The sequence below is a fragment of the Mus caroli genome, chromosome 7, assembly GCF_900094665.2.
Source record: "Mus caroli chromosome 7, CAROLI_EIJ_v1.1, whole genome shotgun sequence".
Classification (NCBI taxonomy): Eukaryota; Metazoa; Chordata; class Mammalia; order Rodentia; family Muridae; genus Mus; species Mus caroli.
In genome coordinates, this window is record NC_034576.1 from 130,905,974 (window position 1) to 130,921,484 (window position 15,511).

At 41.8% G+C, this 15,511-nt stretch overlaps 1 long non-coding RNA gene across 1 annotated transcript in view; it reads left to right on the forward strand.

Annotated features, from left to right (window-relative positions):
* LOC110297437 overlaps nucleotides 1-10,331 on the forward strand; it is a 23,889-nt gene extending 13,558 nt beyond the window's left edge. Inside the window, exons 4-5 of the long non-coding RNA XR_002378286.1 lie at nucleotides 9,051-9,179; nucleotides 10,056-10,331. This is a non-coding gene — a long non-coding RNA (uncharacterized LOC110297437). The remainder of the gene's footprint in view (nucleotides 1-9,050; nucleotides 9,180-10,055) is intronic.
* Nucleotides 10,332-15,511: the final 5,180 nt, after the last annotated feature.

Below are 15,511 nucleotides of genomic sequence, written 5' to 3' on the forward strand. Positions count from 1 at the left end.
CAGGGGAGGGAGAGAGGGAAGGAGGGGAGGAGGGAGAGAGAGAGAGAGAGAAAGAGAGAGAGGGAGAGGGAGAGGGAGAGGGAGAGGGAGAGAAGAGATAGTGATAGAGACAGATGGAGATAGAGAGAGACTCAGTCCTTTGAAACTTCACTGCCTGCCCCCAGTGACACATTTCCTAATTAGTATCAACCGGGGACCAAGCATTCAAACACATGAGCCTGTAGAGGCTATTTTCATTCTAATCATCACAGTCTTCAAGTAATAGTAACATCATCAACGACAAAGCAAACACTTGAGCTGTTTTAGCAAGCCCAGTTCTGTGAGAGAATCTATGAGCAGGGTCATGGCTCAGCATCAGGAACACAGCACCTTCAGAGTTGCTGCCAGTCCCTTGTGTCTCTCGTTTCCTTCCTGTAAGGCTAAGCTTCCTCCTGGATCTTTACTCTAAATTCCTTGGGCAGAAGATTTTGGTCTGGGGTCAGGCAGTGGAAGTGGTGTCATTCTCTTTAAACACGGCTGTTGCCACTGGAAGCCTAAGGATAATGGGGAGGAGTGAGTCTTCAGGAAAGGCAGTAGGCTGAAGCCAATTAGGCAATGGATTTAATCATATGAAATTATAGTCTGGCTGTGTTTTAAAATACATGCTGGAATTTTTTCCCCTCTTGGCTGATGTTTGAAGGGAAAATCGTATTGTTCTTTTCTGGCTTCTTGAAAGTCCTTGCTTTAGTTAGGGTTCTTTAGAGAAGCAGAATGGATAGAATAAATCTATCTTATGTATCTATCATCTATCAATTTATGTATTATCTATATATCATCTATGTATCTCTCTATCTCTATCTATCTATCTATCTATCTATCTATCTATCTATCTATCTATCTATCTATCTATCTATCTGTCTATTTATGAGTAGCTTATAGGTAATGGTCTGACTACTCCAACCATGGCTGTCTCCCAGTGGAATGTTCAAGAATGTAGTAGTTGTTTGGTCCATAGGCTGGATGTCTCAGCTGATCTTTAGTATAAACAGGAAGAAGTAAACTTGCCAGTGAGAGTGAGGGCAAGCAGGCAAAAAGCAAGCACTTCCTTTCCCCATGTCCTTTATACAGGCTGCCACCAGAAGGTGTGCCCCAGATTTAAGGTGGATCTTCCCATCTCAAAAGATCTGGATTTAGGGTGGGTCTTACCATTTCAAATAATTTAGTCAGGAAAACCCCCAAAAGTATACCTAGCCTCTTGGGTTTTAGTTAACTCCAGACATAGCCAGGTTGACACGCAAGAATAGCCATCATAGTCCTACAAGGGGTCATGGTGATATTTCTTCCTTTCCTTTGTATGAGTCTCCTTCCTCCTTTTTAAAGTAGAAAATTTTTGTTTTTTAGAGAATTTTGTAGTGAGTACTGTATTTACCTCATTTCTGTCCCACCCTCCCCAACTCTTCCTGTGCCTCCACACTCAGTCTTATACTAACTAGTGACCTCTTTTCTTTAATTATTATTATTATACATATACATACACATGCACCTTTAATCTGCTGAGTCCATGTTGCTGCTCATATGTGTGTTTAGGACTGACCACTCTGGCTTCTCCATCCTGCTGACCCTTCTAATATACACACTTCACTGGCCTTTCCCTTGGTAACTCCTCTTTACCTTACAGTAGAAGTACATGCATGTGTGGGTGTGTTCTGAAGGCTGTTGAACTCAGTGTTCAGTCAGTCATATCTGAGCTATTACAACAATGGATGGGCAGAGAGCTACATACTGGGAAAGCATGGAGAGAGAACAGTTTGCAGTAACACAGAGGGAAGGCATGAATCAAGGGAGAAAGCATGGCTCAAGTCCTACGTATTTACCTTGTGTTCACATGCAAGGCTGTGGTATTAGCCTCCCAGAGTGTAGCTGCTGGTATATGCTATAGAAACCTTAGAGGTTCCATGGTATAGTTTGCATTACTCACTCCTGAAGTAGCACTGTGACTGGGGATAGAATATTGTGGCCTGTTGTGACAGGCTGTTGTGGATGGTGTCCTTGTGGCATGTCCTTCCCACTATGATGGTATCCTGTTAAACCATGAGCCAAAGCAAATCCTTTCTTAAGTCACCAATGGCAGGGACAGGGTCAGAGCAATGAGAAAAGAACCTTTCTGTTCTAACCTTATCCTGAGCATCCTGGGGCATCTTTCTCAGACCACCACATAGATATCTTGCTATATTTAAGTCTTTTAAGTCCTGGTGGTAACACCAGGAATTGCAGATCTGATCCTTGGGAATATTAGCCAGTATGTCATATTTTAAATCAGGTTACCCAAATGTGCTCCATGTCATCTTTGTGAATACGTGTGTGACATGGTATAAAATTGTGAAGCTATAACTATAGTTACAGGGATTCCCACTGTATCCCAGAAAAAATTGAAGACCCCCAATGACTAAAGAAAATGAAGTCAAAGGAAAATAGGGTTTGAAAAATTTGATGAAGTAATGTGACTATATAAAACACTCAGAAATGGCCCCCAAAACATGCCTATGATCTTCTTATTCTTCAAACCATAGGAGTAAACAAGATATAAGAAGATTAAGTATAAGCTAGAGGCCTGGAAAAACATAGTTTTTCTTGTTATAGGATTGCTGACAAATTTCTCTTGTGGGTTTTCAGTAGGAGGCCCAGTGTGGTGCAGAAAATAACACCCTCAAAGACATTAATCTAGAATATATAATAATATATAACAATGAGTTTTTCAAAGTTGTTTCTTACTGTATTTTTCAATGTAGGTCAAGAGAATAGTAAAAATATAGTTTAATAAAAAGCATATTAGGAGCAAAATGGCTCAAGTTTCCTCTTCAAGTGTCTGGAAGATCTTAAAGGTTATATTTAAGATGAAATGAAAGACTGAGTGGCAGGTTCCTGCAAACTCTGCACAGTATTCCATCAAAATTATTTATTGCAAGACACGTAAGAGTTGCTACCAATAGCTACAGGTTAGCTTCAAGTTTGATGTCTGTCTTTAGACACATAGTTTTATATCATCAACCAAGTCATCATTGAAGGACAGCTCCCCCAGGCTAGAGGAGGAGTGGGGATCCTTTAAAACATCAGAGAAATCTGATCTAGACAGAGGGCTGGTCCATCTAGCATACAGGCAGCTCCCAGCAGTCTCTAACAGCTACACTTAAATTTCCCTTAGAAGGCAGCACTGGGTCTGTTCTAGTGGATAAATGGCCAAACCTCTAAAGTTTGAGACTCGTCTGAGTTAGGGAGATTCTTACACTGTGGGCTTGCAAAGGTCCTACATCATACCAAGAGTGCAAGAGTGCCCCCCCCCGAGAGAGAGAGAGAGAGAGAGAGAGAGAGAGAGAGAGAGAGAGAGAGAGAGAGAGANAGAGAGAGAGAGAGAGAGAGAGAGAGAGAGAGAGAGAGAGAGAGAGAGAGAAAGAGAAAGAGCCCATGCCTTCATGGAGTTAGTTGATTTCTAGGGAGTGGAAGATGCTGAAAAAAGACACAAATGATTGAATAAGTAAAAGGATTGTAAGTGTGGAGAGATGGACAGGATGCTCAAAGAAGTCATTGCATGTGGAGAGGAAGGCTGGCCATCTTTAATATGAAGAGATAATGACGTTCTGACCTACATGAGATGCTGACCTTGCAAAGTTCCAGGCAAAGATCCTTCCAGATAGAAGCAAAGGTAGTTGTGGTTGAAGGGTCTGGGAACAGAATCCAGGGAGAAAAGGGTAAGAGTATAAGATGAAGTAGTGAGAAGACTTGGTGAGCCACGAGGCAGTCTTGGTTGCTTTTGAAAGTAAGGTATTTATATTATAACAATAATGTAGCTGTCAGGTATCTCTTGAAGTAGTTCAGTGAGTGAGTTCACTATCTGGGTTGGTTTGTACAAAAACTTACAATGAAAAGCTGGAAGTAATATTGAAGATTTTATTGCAAGTAAATTACATGTCAAATGTAACATTGTTAAGGGAAAGGATCACAGCTCAGTGATCAACGTAGGCCCATTGCCAGATGTTGCATAAGAAAGGATTTGATAATTATAAAAGTTAATTGGGCCAAGCATGGTGGTACATGCCTGTAATTCTAGCACTTCTGGAGTCTGATCAAGGAGAATTTTGAGTTCAAGGCCAACTTACATAGCAAGACCTATCTCAAACAAACAAACAAACAAACAAACAAACAAACAAACAGAGGCAGTCTAAACAATTTCTATCCCCCAGAAGAGATCATTAGTCTTTCTGATGGCTAACCTCTAGCATGGTATGTTTATCATAACTTTAGTGTTTGATAGTATCAGTGTTTTTTTCTGATGCTTCCTTGTATGTGAAAGTCTGTGTGAATGAGAAATTCCATCATTAAAAAAAATGTGCATGGAAGCTTTACTTGCGTGTATGTTTATGTGGCGTGTGCCCTTCAGGAGCCATTTTCCCCTAATGTACAGGTGCTGGGATTTGAATCTGGTTCCTTTGGAAGAGTAGCCAATGCTCTTAACCACTGAGCCACTTGTCCAGGCTCTTTAGTGTGTGTGTGTGTGTGTGTGTGTGTGTGCGCGCGCGCGCGTGCGCACGTGTGTGTTTTAATTATGTGTATTGCTGTTTTACTGGAATGTATAGCTGTGTGAGGTTGTCAGATTCCCTGGAACTGGAGTTACAGATGGGTGTGAGCTGTCATGTGGGATCTGGGAATTGAACCAGGGTCCTCTGAAAGAACAGCCAGTGCTTTTAACCACTAAGGCATATCTCCAGCAAGAAATTCCATCTTTTATTTTGTGTTCAGCATTGTTATGTAGGGTTTCAGCCATACAACAAAAGGTATAAAATCAGGTACAAGTTAAAATTAAGATAAGATGTGGAGAGAGAATTGTTGAAAAAGACCCACTTTTTTTTTTCCAGTGGTAGTTCTTCCCAGTCTTGATTACTGATGTTAATAAAGTGAAGGATAGATAAAGAATTAGATGCATAACCCAAAGCTGGCCTTTCAGAGAGATTTGTTCTTTTGAATTCTACACATTACTTGTTGAATATCTATTTGTCTAGTGGAAAATTCTGGTTTCCTTGGAAAATCAGTTGTGTCGTGTGATGTTTTTCTGGAAGCTGTCTCGTGAGAGGATGTTTTGCTGAAGGAGACACATAAGAGCACATATGATGTTTCACAGGATTGGACACTCAAAAGGGCATGTGATATTTAGAAAGAGTATAAAAATCACTTCACAGACAGTGAGAGGACACTCTTGCATTGATATACCTTGCAACACTTCGATGGTCTTTGTTGGTCTTCACTTCTTAGAGAGAAATGCACCAAAGAACTTCTTGTGGAATTCCAGCTGACTCATGCCAATTTGGTGGAGCCTTGAGGTTTTTGCTGGATTGAACCACTGTTACTGATTCATGTTTGGTGTTTGCTATTGGACTCTTCTGCTGATATCCTGACAATGATAAATAGGTTCACAATCCCCTTTTCCTATTAATCTTAGTTTTCTGCTACCTCTGGTTGGCAGGTTAGAGGGAGGTTAAAGTGTTTAAGAGCCTTAATTAAAGTAGATTTTGAAAAATCTAAGCCTACAGGAAAGAGGTGAGAGTGGACTGGTGGTCCAGACACAGAGGCACCCAGAGACCTGGTGGTATGGATGGGAACGTCAGTGTTTGAGTCTCTGCCAATTATAAGTCTCCCTTTATCAAGCATTTCTAGAGAAATCTATGATGGGACACAGGTTGATCAAAACATACATTTAAAATATGACTTATTCTAAACCTCAAGGAGATCTGTTGGACTGCTGAATGGTTTCCTCTACCCAGCTGTTATGATGGTTCCATGTCCATGGTGATGAGGGGTGAGATCGGAGAGCATGCCAAAGGAGCTGAGGAGAAAGGACAGAACAGGCAGACATAGCCTTGCCAACATCAGGCTTTCTTGGGGGCATTCCTCATCTGCTCTGCTTAGAGAGAGAGAAAGAGGGAGGGAGGAAGGGAGGGAGAGAGAGAGGGAGGGAGGGAGGGAGAGAGAGAGAGAGAGAGAGAATAATCTTCATATAACACCGTTTTCCTTCCAAAGGGACTGTCACTTCTTTCTGTATGCCTTCAGAAATCCTTGTAACCAAATGCAATGGGTTCACATCTTGGTTAAATGCAAAGTCAAAAAAAAAAAAAACAAAGAAAAAAAAGCAAAGCCAAAAATGAAAGAGCCATCCTTGAACAAAGGGACCACAGGGTTTTTATTTGAGGGAGCCAATATATTTCCTTAGAAAATGATTTTAGAGGTGAATACAGAGCATACTCAGCTCAAGGTCAGAGTTCAAAGAAAGGTAAGATGGAGAAATACAATTTTGGACATGTTTAGCTCAAGGTTGTAGCACTGTTCAGTGGATAAACTGGAGGATAGGAACACTTTGGGGCATGGCTCATCTTGCAGAATAAGGATGGCAAATGGGGATTTATCTGGGCAGGTTCAGCTATTGACGCTATGTTAACATAGGAGCTTGCCTCTAAAGGCACCCATTTTATTTAGTAGTTATACCCTTATAGTTTCCCCCAAACACATGGAAACAAGTTCACTGCTTTCTTTTTACCATGACTATTTTGTTTAACAAACACTTCTCAACTAGTATTAAACAAAGAGAATCTTCAAGATCAGTTAGTGGCCACAGAAGCCAAAAAAGAGCATCTACTATGCTGATGTTAGATTGGAATGGGCTGTGCCAACCATTATCTTCAGAAACTTCCAACTCCTTGCCATTGTGTCAAATCTCTTCTATGAGTGACAAGTAAGCCCCCATTGGTCACTGACCTGGGAGAGCTGGCTGAGATTTTGACAAGAGAGATGCTAGTGATACAGTTCAGTATGCTCTGATCTTATACTCCCTCAAACGGTGCTGGTTGAGAATTCTCCCTCAATCCCTCCTGGGCTGAGATGGCTAACTAGAGATGGCCACTCTCCTCTTCACTGTTGTAACATATCCCAGACTAGAATCATCCCTCATCCTGGAGATGGACTCTTATGGCATCAATGCAATAGAAATGAGACCAAAGCAAGTACTATGGACAAGTCAGGACAGACCCCTTTCTTGGGACATTTGCTCCTAAGGATGATGATCAGCTCAGAAATGACCTATTTTTTTAAACAAATATTTTTTACACTCCATATTCCATTCCCCCCTCCATCATCCACCCTCTGACTGCTCCACATCCCACGCCTCACTCCCCTCCCGCTCCCCGAGAGATGACCTTTTTTATGAAGGAGGCATCTTCTACCAATTGCTATGTTAGCCACAGGCACAGTTTCAAAGATGTTTTTCTTCTTGGGTATAAACATCCTGGTCTTGTTTGAGCAGCCAATGGAACCTGGGGGCCACTGAGGTCATCTTATAGTTGGCATCATTATGTAAATGTTCTGATACTTTGGTTTGGTCTGGGCCTGTGATAAGGCTGACAAGACTGTACCTACTTGAGCTGTTGAGAAAGCACAAGGATGGTGTAAGAAAAACAAATTAGCTCTAATGGGTCAGAGGCCAACTTAATCCTGCATTATATTCATGAAGAAAATAAAAGTGATCAACATGTTTTCATGCAGAGCTGAATCATTTGACACAGGATTAAAGGCAGTGAAGAAGATAGGTATAGCGTAAAGATGGAGGGTCAACTCTGGGTGCCATTTTTGCCACCCATCAATGAAAAGTCATTGGCTTTTAGCAAAAGCAGCCTTCAGATACCTACAAAGTAGCCATAGCATGCAGGAGGACATCATCTAAAGCAAAGTTAGTGGGGAACTAATAAGGAGTTGCCCCACTGTGTGATGTCCAACATTAAACTTGCTAAAAGAAAGTCCTGTGATTTTTGCTCTGACAGAATGTCTGACAGCAGAGTTGATTCAGGGACCACCAGAGACATCTCATAGCAACAGTTCTCCCCATGTCTGTTTACTCTCTATATTTCAAGGGACTTGGAATATACTAGGAGTCATTTGTATGAGGATTGAGATTAGATTGTTTCCTGCTCCAAGATACTTGGTATTGTATAAAACTGGTTATTTTAAGCTGCATCTTGCCTTGAAAAACCCATTTTATAATCAACATTTGAATCCATTTGAGAAAACACAGGCAGGCTCATTCTGGGCCTTGTGTACATAAGCAACACCATCTGGCTATCAGCACTCATAAGATTCAGATTGATAAATAACCTGTCCATAAAAGCAGAAAAAAGGTGACACCCTATATATTTATTAAAGTAACCTGGGACTATATAAGCACATGGGAATGTTAAAATCCTTCCAGTAAAACTAGCCTTTAGAACTTACCCAACACACCAGACGAAAAAAGGGTTTAGCTTGCTCACTTGGACCATTTACAGGTTATATTGTGACAGTGAAGCCCCTACCAACCTGGTTTTTGTGTTAAGGGACTAACAGGGACAAATGCCCAAGTGTCCCAGGGGTTTCAGCTCAGCTTGGTCCCCACTGCTAACATGGGCCATCTACTTGTTTGTCAGTCTGGACTTACAATCCCCTCATCTGTCTGCTCATTCTCTTGGACCTGCCTTTAGCTCCAGTAGCCTCTACGTTCTCACACCTCACTTGGACAGCTCAGTTAATCCACGAGGCTCTACTCATTTGTGACACTGGTCTGTGGCTAGAATGTGACCAGCAATACTCACTCAGGTCCGTAAAAGCTTATCTAGCCATCTGCAGTGACTTCCATACATCTGTTACTGCCGCTTGCTCCCTGGAACTCTACTGCAGTCCCTTTAATACTTTGTGGAAATTCTGTAGTCTCTCTCTCTCTCTCTCTCTCACACACACACACACACAATGCTGTATATGTGATTTGATAGTTAACATTAATAATCCAAATTAGAGTAAAAGAATCTGTGTTTACTTCAGCCAGCTATCAAGGGAAATTGAGACTCTTGGCCAAATTGTAACCAACAGAACCAATATAGTTTATGAATTTATTCATAAGTAAATAAATTCTAAAATTGTGGAAGGATACAAGTGTGTCTGTGTGTCTACATATGATTTTTGATATAGTACACTCATAAGAGTGGTTCTCTTGAATCCCACAGGTTTTATATCTGTCTAGTCAGAAGGGGCTCCTAGTCTGTCAACCTTTTGGTAATATCTGGTGATTTATGACAGAACTGTTTGGCAAAGTACATGGATGGAGGCAGAAGAAAACCCACATCATGTTAAAGGTTAGTAAAGAGCTTGCCTGCCCTTTGTACTTCTGGAGTGGTCTCTATTTGCCTCCTCTCCACCCTTCTCATGGTCTTCAAAGGAACCGAAGATGTTTTACTGGACAACATTGTTCATAGAAAACCACAGGAACCCTGTTTTCTTTGAGTTATTCCTCATTAATGAATACCTTCTTTGAGGCAAATACTTAAATAAAGTCACCCTTTTGGTTGATGCAGATATTCTATCTTTCACATGCAGGACCTGGCATGTGTGGAGGGTGGAGGAGTTGGGATGATCAGGGAGGAGTTTAGATAACACATCACTAGGGAACAACTAGGAACAAGTGCCCTGTGATTCCTGACCAGAGATGGGACGCTAATCAAAAGAGCTTTCTTCTTTCACGAGTCTATGTAGTATTTGAATTATATAAAAATCAAAATCTGAGAGTTCTCCATACAGCTGTCCTTAAGGTGAACATCTGGCTGGAACATGATTCCAAATCAGTTGGTTCAAAGTTAGGTGTAGATACAGCATACTCCACTGAATATGGCTTTTACCGTTGAACCTGGTAGATGCCAATTCACCCCTTACTAATGACATTTTTAGGTGAAAGAGAATACAGGGTGAGAGATCTATGTTTTCTACTGTCTAGGACAAACTCAGGACAACTAAAATGTTTCTATTGGAGGTGGGACATTGCTCATTTACAATGGACCATCTTAAAGATGAGGATTTTACAACAAGGGACCATTTTGGAATGATGAAGGTGGTTTATTATTGGAATACGGGAGACTGCATTTAAGCACTTCACAACTGTTGCTGCTTGTTGTGGTTTACCCGAGCACAGAGCTCCAGCAAATCATGCCACTTATGTTGAATCTGTATCCTTACAGATAAAATTGAACACAAACAAGGCTGGATAACCAATGAGCTCCAGAGACCTGCTGTCTTCATCTTCCCAGTTTATGGTGACTTTACCAATGGTCCGCTTTTTGTGGGGATGATGGCGATCTGAACTCAGGTCCTCATGCTCTGGTAGCAAGCACGTAACAACGGAACCATCTCCCAGCCCCTGCCACTTTTCTTGAGATGGTTTCATATGGCCTAGGATGTAGGTGAGGATGACTGTAAACTTCTGATTATTCTGCTTCTACCTCCAGAGTGCTAGGGTTGTGTATGGATGTGCTCTATCATGAATAAATATTATGTGTTATGTGTGTGTAAATATATATATCATATCTATCTATCTATCTATCTATCTATCTATCTATCTATCTCTATCTCTACCTCTATCTCTATATATGTATGTACATATATCTCCAGAAACTCAGTTCTAGCACCTGCATTATCTTCTAGAAAATGAGTCCTTTGTCTACAAATATAAAGTGATTAGATCTTTTCCCCTAACATATGCTGATTTCTTTACAAAACCATTTTCATAATTAGCATCTCTTTCAAGTGGAATGGAAGTGATTATGGTTAAATTCACAGCTCCTGCCTCTGTAATGGCATTAACCTGAGTTTGCATCTCTAAATTCTTAGGTACAACAAATTCCAGTTCTTTTGTTACAAAGGGTGTTTCAATTCTTCCCATCCCACGAGTCTACAACTCATCAGGGCAAAGCCTCTAGGGAAACTCAGAAAGCTCTCTGGTCCGGCATCATCTCCTTCCTGAGGATTGGTTCAGCTGGAATAATTTCACAGTGCATGCCAATGCAGGGAATTACAGTGTCCTTGTGTAACACCAGTAAGACAGCTGAAAGTCGCAGCTCTGTGCTTCTTAAACTGGAGGAACAAGCTTTCCTCTTGTAAACCCAACTGAAAGAGGGGACAGGACTGGGGGATGATGCTCACTAAGCTCTGGCTTGCCTGAATATCCCTGCTCATGTTTTTCAGGCTATCACAGGGGCGTTGAGTGTGCTCACTGGCTTTCATAATCTTAGGCCTCAAGTCTCCTTCAGAGCTCAACTCTTAATACAGTGGCTCCTTTGGAATTTTCTATTAGTCTCCCCTTTTGCCCTCCTGGACTATCATTTTGCTCCATCTAAGTGGTTAAGGTATTAACAGCTAACTATTTCTATAGAATGATCTCCAGTATAACAGGTTAGCTTTGTAATGTTCCTCTTTAAGGTCTTTGGTTCTGTACATCCTAACACAAAACACACAGATTCATAGCATGGACAATGGGAATTGGTCCAGGAACTAAAAGTCCTTTACCATGGGATGGAGAAGACCAAAGGGAGACAGGCCTTAGATGTAGGAGACCTTGTCCAGCATGGAGGCTTCCTGGCTAGAGCCCTGCTGGATGGAATGTTGAACTCACCAGTCCTTCCTTCTTCTCAAGATTGCTAGCCCTTGAATAAACCCTGTTCCTCCAGCCAGCCATTACCCACTGAATACCGACCCTTCATGAAGTGAGCAGCCTGGGCTTTAATCTCAGTTACACTCTTATAACAAGAGAAGGTACTGAGAGTGAGTTACACACGAGACAACTTTAAACTCTTCAGCGAAGCAGCCATGTCTAGAGTAGTGGTTCCCAACCTTCCTCATGCTGCAGCCCTTTAAAACAGTACCTCATGTTGTGGTGACCCACATCCATAAAATTATTTTGTTGCTACTTTCTAACTGTAATTTTGCTACTGTTATGAATTGTAATGTAAATATTTATGTTTCCTGATGGTCTTAGGTGACCCCTGTGAAAAGATTGTTCAACCCCCAAAGGGGTTGTGAGCCATAGGTTAAGAACTTCTGGTCTAGAGAATTCTGTTTATATTTATTTATTTATTCTGAAAAGTTTTAAAATTTTATTTTATGTGTCTGAGTATTTTGTCTGCATGTATATAAGTATACCATATGTGTGCAGTGGTATACTTACGTATATTGGGAGACTTGAAGAGGGTTGGATCTTCTGGAGTGTTATAGATGGTTGTTAGACATCATGAGCATGCTGGAAACCGTACTTGGGCTCTCTGGAGAGCGGCAATTGCTCTTACCCACTGAGCAATCTCTCTAGCCCCTCTATTTATATTTAAAGCACATTAAATGCTTCATGGGTAGTTTAATGTGTTCACTGCACTGGGTCGGATGATGTAACAGAGATAACAGGGCCCAAGTTTTCGTGTAGAAGAGGAAAAGGTGATTTTATCTTTCTTAGGATGAATCCTTGTAATAAAAGACTAACAAGACAACAGAAGCTTCCTAGGCTGTGTGTGGAGACAGCAAGGGGAAAATGAGTAAATCACGGAGTTGCCATGATACGCTGGATAATGTCAATATCTTCAGCATTCTGAACAAAGTAAAAAGGCCTTGAGTCCTTAAGGTCAGCCAATGGCCAGGACACAAACAAGAAACTGACAGGCAACAGCTGATCATCGGGTTCCATATGTTGCTTTTGATGTCATCTCCTGGTGCTTAAGAGCCTGGCCAGGCATGGTGGCACTCACCTTTAATCTCAGGGAGGCAGAAGCAGGAGGATCTCTGTTGCTGGAAATATTCAAAAGAATAGCAAGCTTCCCGCACGACACCCAGCTACTCTCTGCCCTGGTGGGCTGGCGGGCTATGCACTGGCAGGCAATGGCCAGCCTGTTCTTATGTCATGGAGATTCTGACTCAGAGCTCCAAAAATCTCTTCATCCAGCTCGCTAAGTTCCCACTGGCAGGTCGCTACCACACCAGCCCCATGCTTCAAGTTCCCCCATGGCCTTTGTGGTGCACATCTGGCAAACCCACGCTTAGCTGCTGTACCTTTTTCTCTTGAACCTAGTTGAACTGCTTCATGAAGGAAAATGCCACACAGACTTAGTTCAGAAGCAATGGTAACTCAATCACTGGGTGCAACAACTGGAATCCTAATCTTGTAAGCCATATAAAAACTATATCCTCTGGAGGCGGATCCATCAGGATTCATTGAAACCAGGAGACACCATCAGGCACTATCCCTGTCCAAAAAGCCCCTAACTCTCTCCTGCCTCCTCTCATCCTCTGTCCAGCCCAGATGTGCTGCCTACTTGCTCAGTGATTGATTCCTTTATTCATTAGGGATGGTTCACAAGGATCACCTGAGTACGTGACTCATACCTTGTCCCAGACAACCCCTCCTGGGAAAGGAGAATTAACATCAAAATACAATAGCACCAAGGTCATCCACAACAGATCTCTGTGAGTTCAAGGCCAGCTTGCTTTACATATTAAGTTTGAGTCAGAGTTATATGGAGAGATCCCCCCACCCCCAAACATGAATAGCAGCAACAACAACCCTGGCTCCCCAAACCACCAAAAGGCAATAAAGTTAGCTTTAGGGGTCAGCCTCATCATTAGGGAAATAAATAAAAGAGCATAGAAGATTTTCTTTCTTTATGGGGTAGCCCATGCTAGTCTTTAATCCTGTTCCTAGTCGCCTTCTCCTGTTCCTAGCCTCCTCCTCCTCTTCTTCCTCTTCCTCCTCCCCCATTTGTGATTCTGTCTCTAAGAGCTTTTATAGCTTTAAAAAAATGTTTATTTATTATGTATAGTGTTCTGCCTGCATGCCAGAAGAGGGCATCGAATCCCATTACAGATGGTTGTGAATTCTTTGAGAATTTCATACATACACAGAACATATTTTGATCCTATTTGTCCTTGTTCCTCCTCTTAACTCCTTTGAGATTCACCTGGTCTTCTCACCTCCTCCCTTCCTGTTCTTTTATTTAAAATAACCCATGAAGTCCAATTTGTGCTATTCATAATCTCAGGTGTGGAGCCACCAATGAGAGTTCAGTCAACCCACCACAGCCACTCCTTTAGAGAAAACTCCTCCCCTCCTCCCTCCATACTGGAATATTGACTTTCCTTTCCTTTCCTTTCCTTTCCTTTCCTTTCCTTTCCTTTCCTTTCCTTTCCTTTCCTTTCCTTTCCTTTCCTTTCCTTTTCCTCTCCCCCTGTCTTTCTTTGGAGACAGTGCAAAACCTGTTTGGCTTAGAACTCACTATGTAGGCCAGGGTGGCCTTGATCTCACAGAGATTCACCTGTCTCCTCTTTCTGAAGTCTAGGATTAAAGCAAGTCCCATCACACCTGACTCAGCTTTCTTGATACAATGCTGAACGTGCTTGAATACTTATTTCCTTTTTTGCATACATACCATGGATCTTTGCTAATCCCATATCCATAAGAGGAAACTGAAGTTTACAGGGGTCAGTGCTGTCCAAGGCTTATCCACGGGCAAAGCTGGATTGGAGCCTGGAGCTCTCTGACTTTAAGTTCCATGGCAAATGAATGACCTTAGTGATGTCTATAGTTGGACTGTGGAGTTAAGATACAGTTATATTTATGTGTCTAATTCAATTGGCTGTATATTAAATGCTCTGAGATTTCAGTAGTGGGGAAGTAGCTTTATCTGAAGGCAAAGTGTGATAAAAGGGGTTTCTGTGCTGGATTTAATAATGTAGCAAAGTCACAGATTCTGCTCAGTGACAAGATTTGGGAGAGAAACGCTCTATGGCCTGCAGTTCCATACTTGGATATGATGGGAATCACTGATGGCTCATGGAAATGTATGTCATTAGGTGATCAGGTCACACCCACAGAGTTTCTGAGGCATTGTCCTGGATAAGAACCTAAACTCTGTCTTACTCAGCTTTCCAGGTACTGTCAATACTATTGCACTTTGAGGACTATCATGCTCAGCAAAGACAAGGTACTGGGTTATACGGTGTGCTGGTTGCTGTTAATGAGAAACTTGATAAAATCTAGAACCATCCGGAAAGAGAACCTTAGTGAGGGATTGCTTAAGTCAGGGGGGCTTGTAGTCATGTCTCTGGGGATCGTCCACAGATTTAATTGATGTGGGAAGGCTCACCATTAATTAGTGTGGATGGCTCCTCTTGGCGGAGGATGGGAGCCTTTGCTGTTTTGCTCACTTTGCCTTTAAGGCTTGCTGGTCAGTGCATCAAGCCTATTGTTTCTGAGGATAATTCCTTTGCTGAGAATAGAACCATCTTTTTTGGACTGGAGTACAGTGCCTCTTCAAGAATCCTCTGGGCTTTTGGTACCAGACTAGGACTATTGGGGCATCTGACTTCATGTACTGAACACATACTCAGCTCTTGGCCTCTCTGGTACAAGACAGCCATTTGACAGACTACTTCAACTGTGTCACCTAAGCCAATCTAATAACTCCTTTTTAAACATGTATTTCTATCTATCTCTTCTAGAGAATCTTGACATGCACAGGGTGTTCTGGAAACCAGTGACTTGGACAGTTGGCTCTAGTGGAGGGACAAGATCCAGGCTTGATGGAGAAAAAGGCTGAAAAGAACTTGGAGCAAAGCCATTCTTGTTCATTTTAAGGAGATATTTTCATTCATTATATTT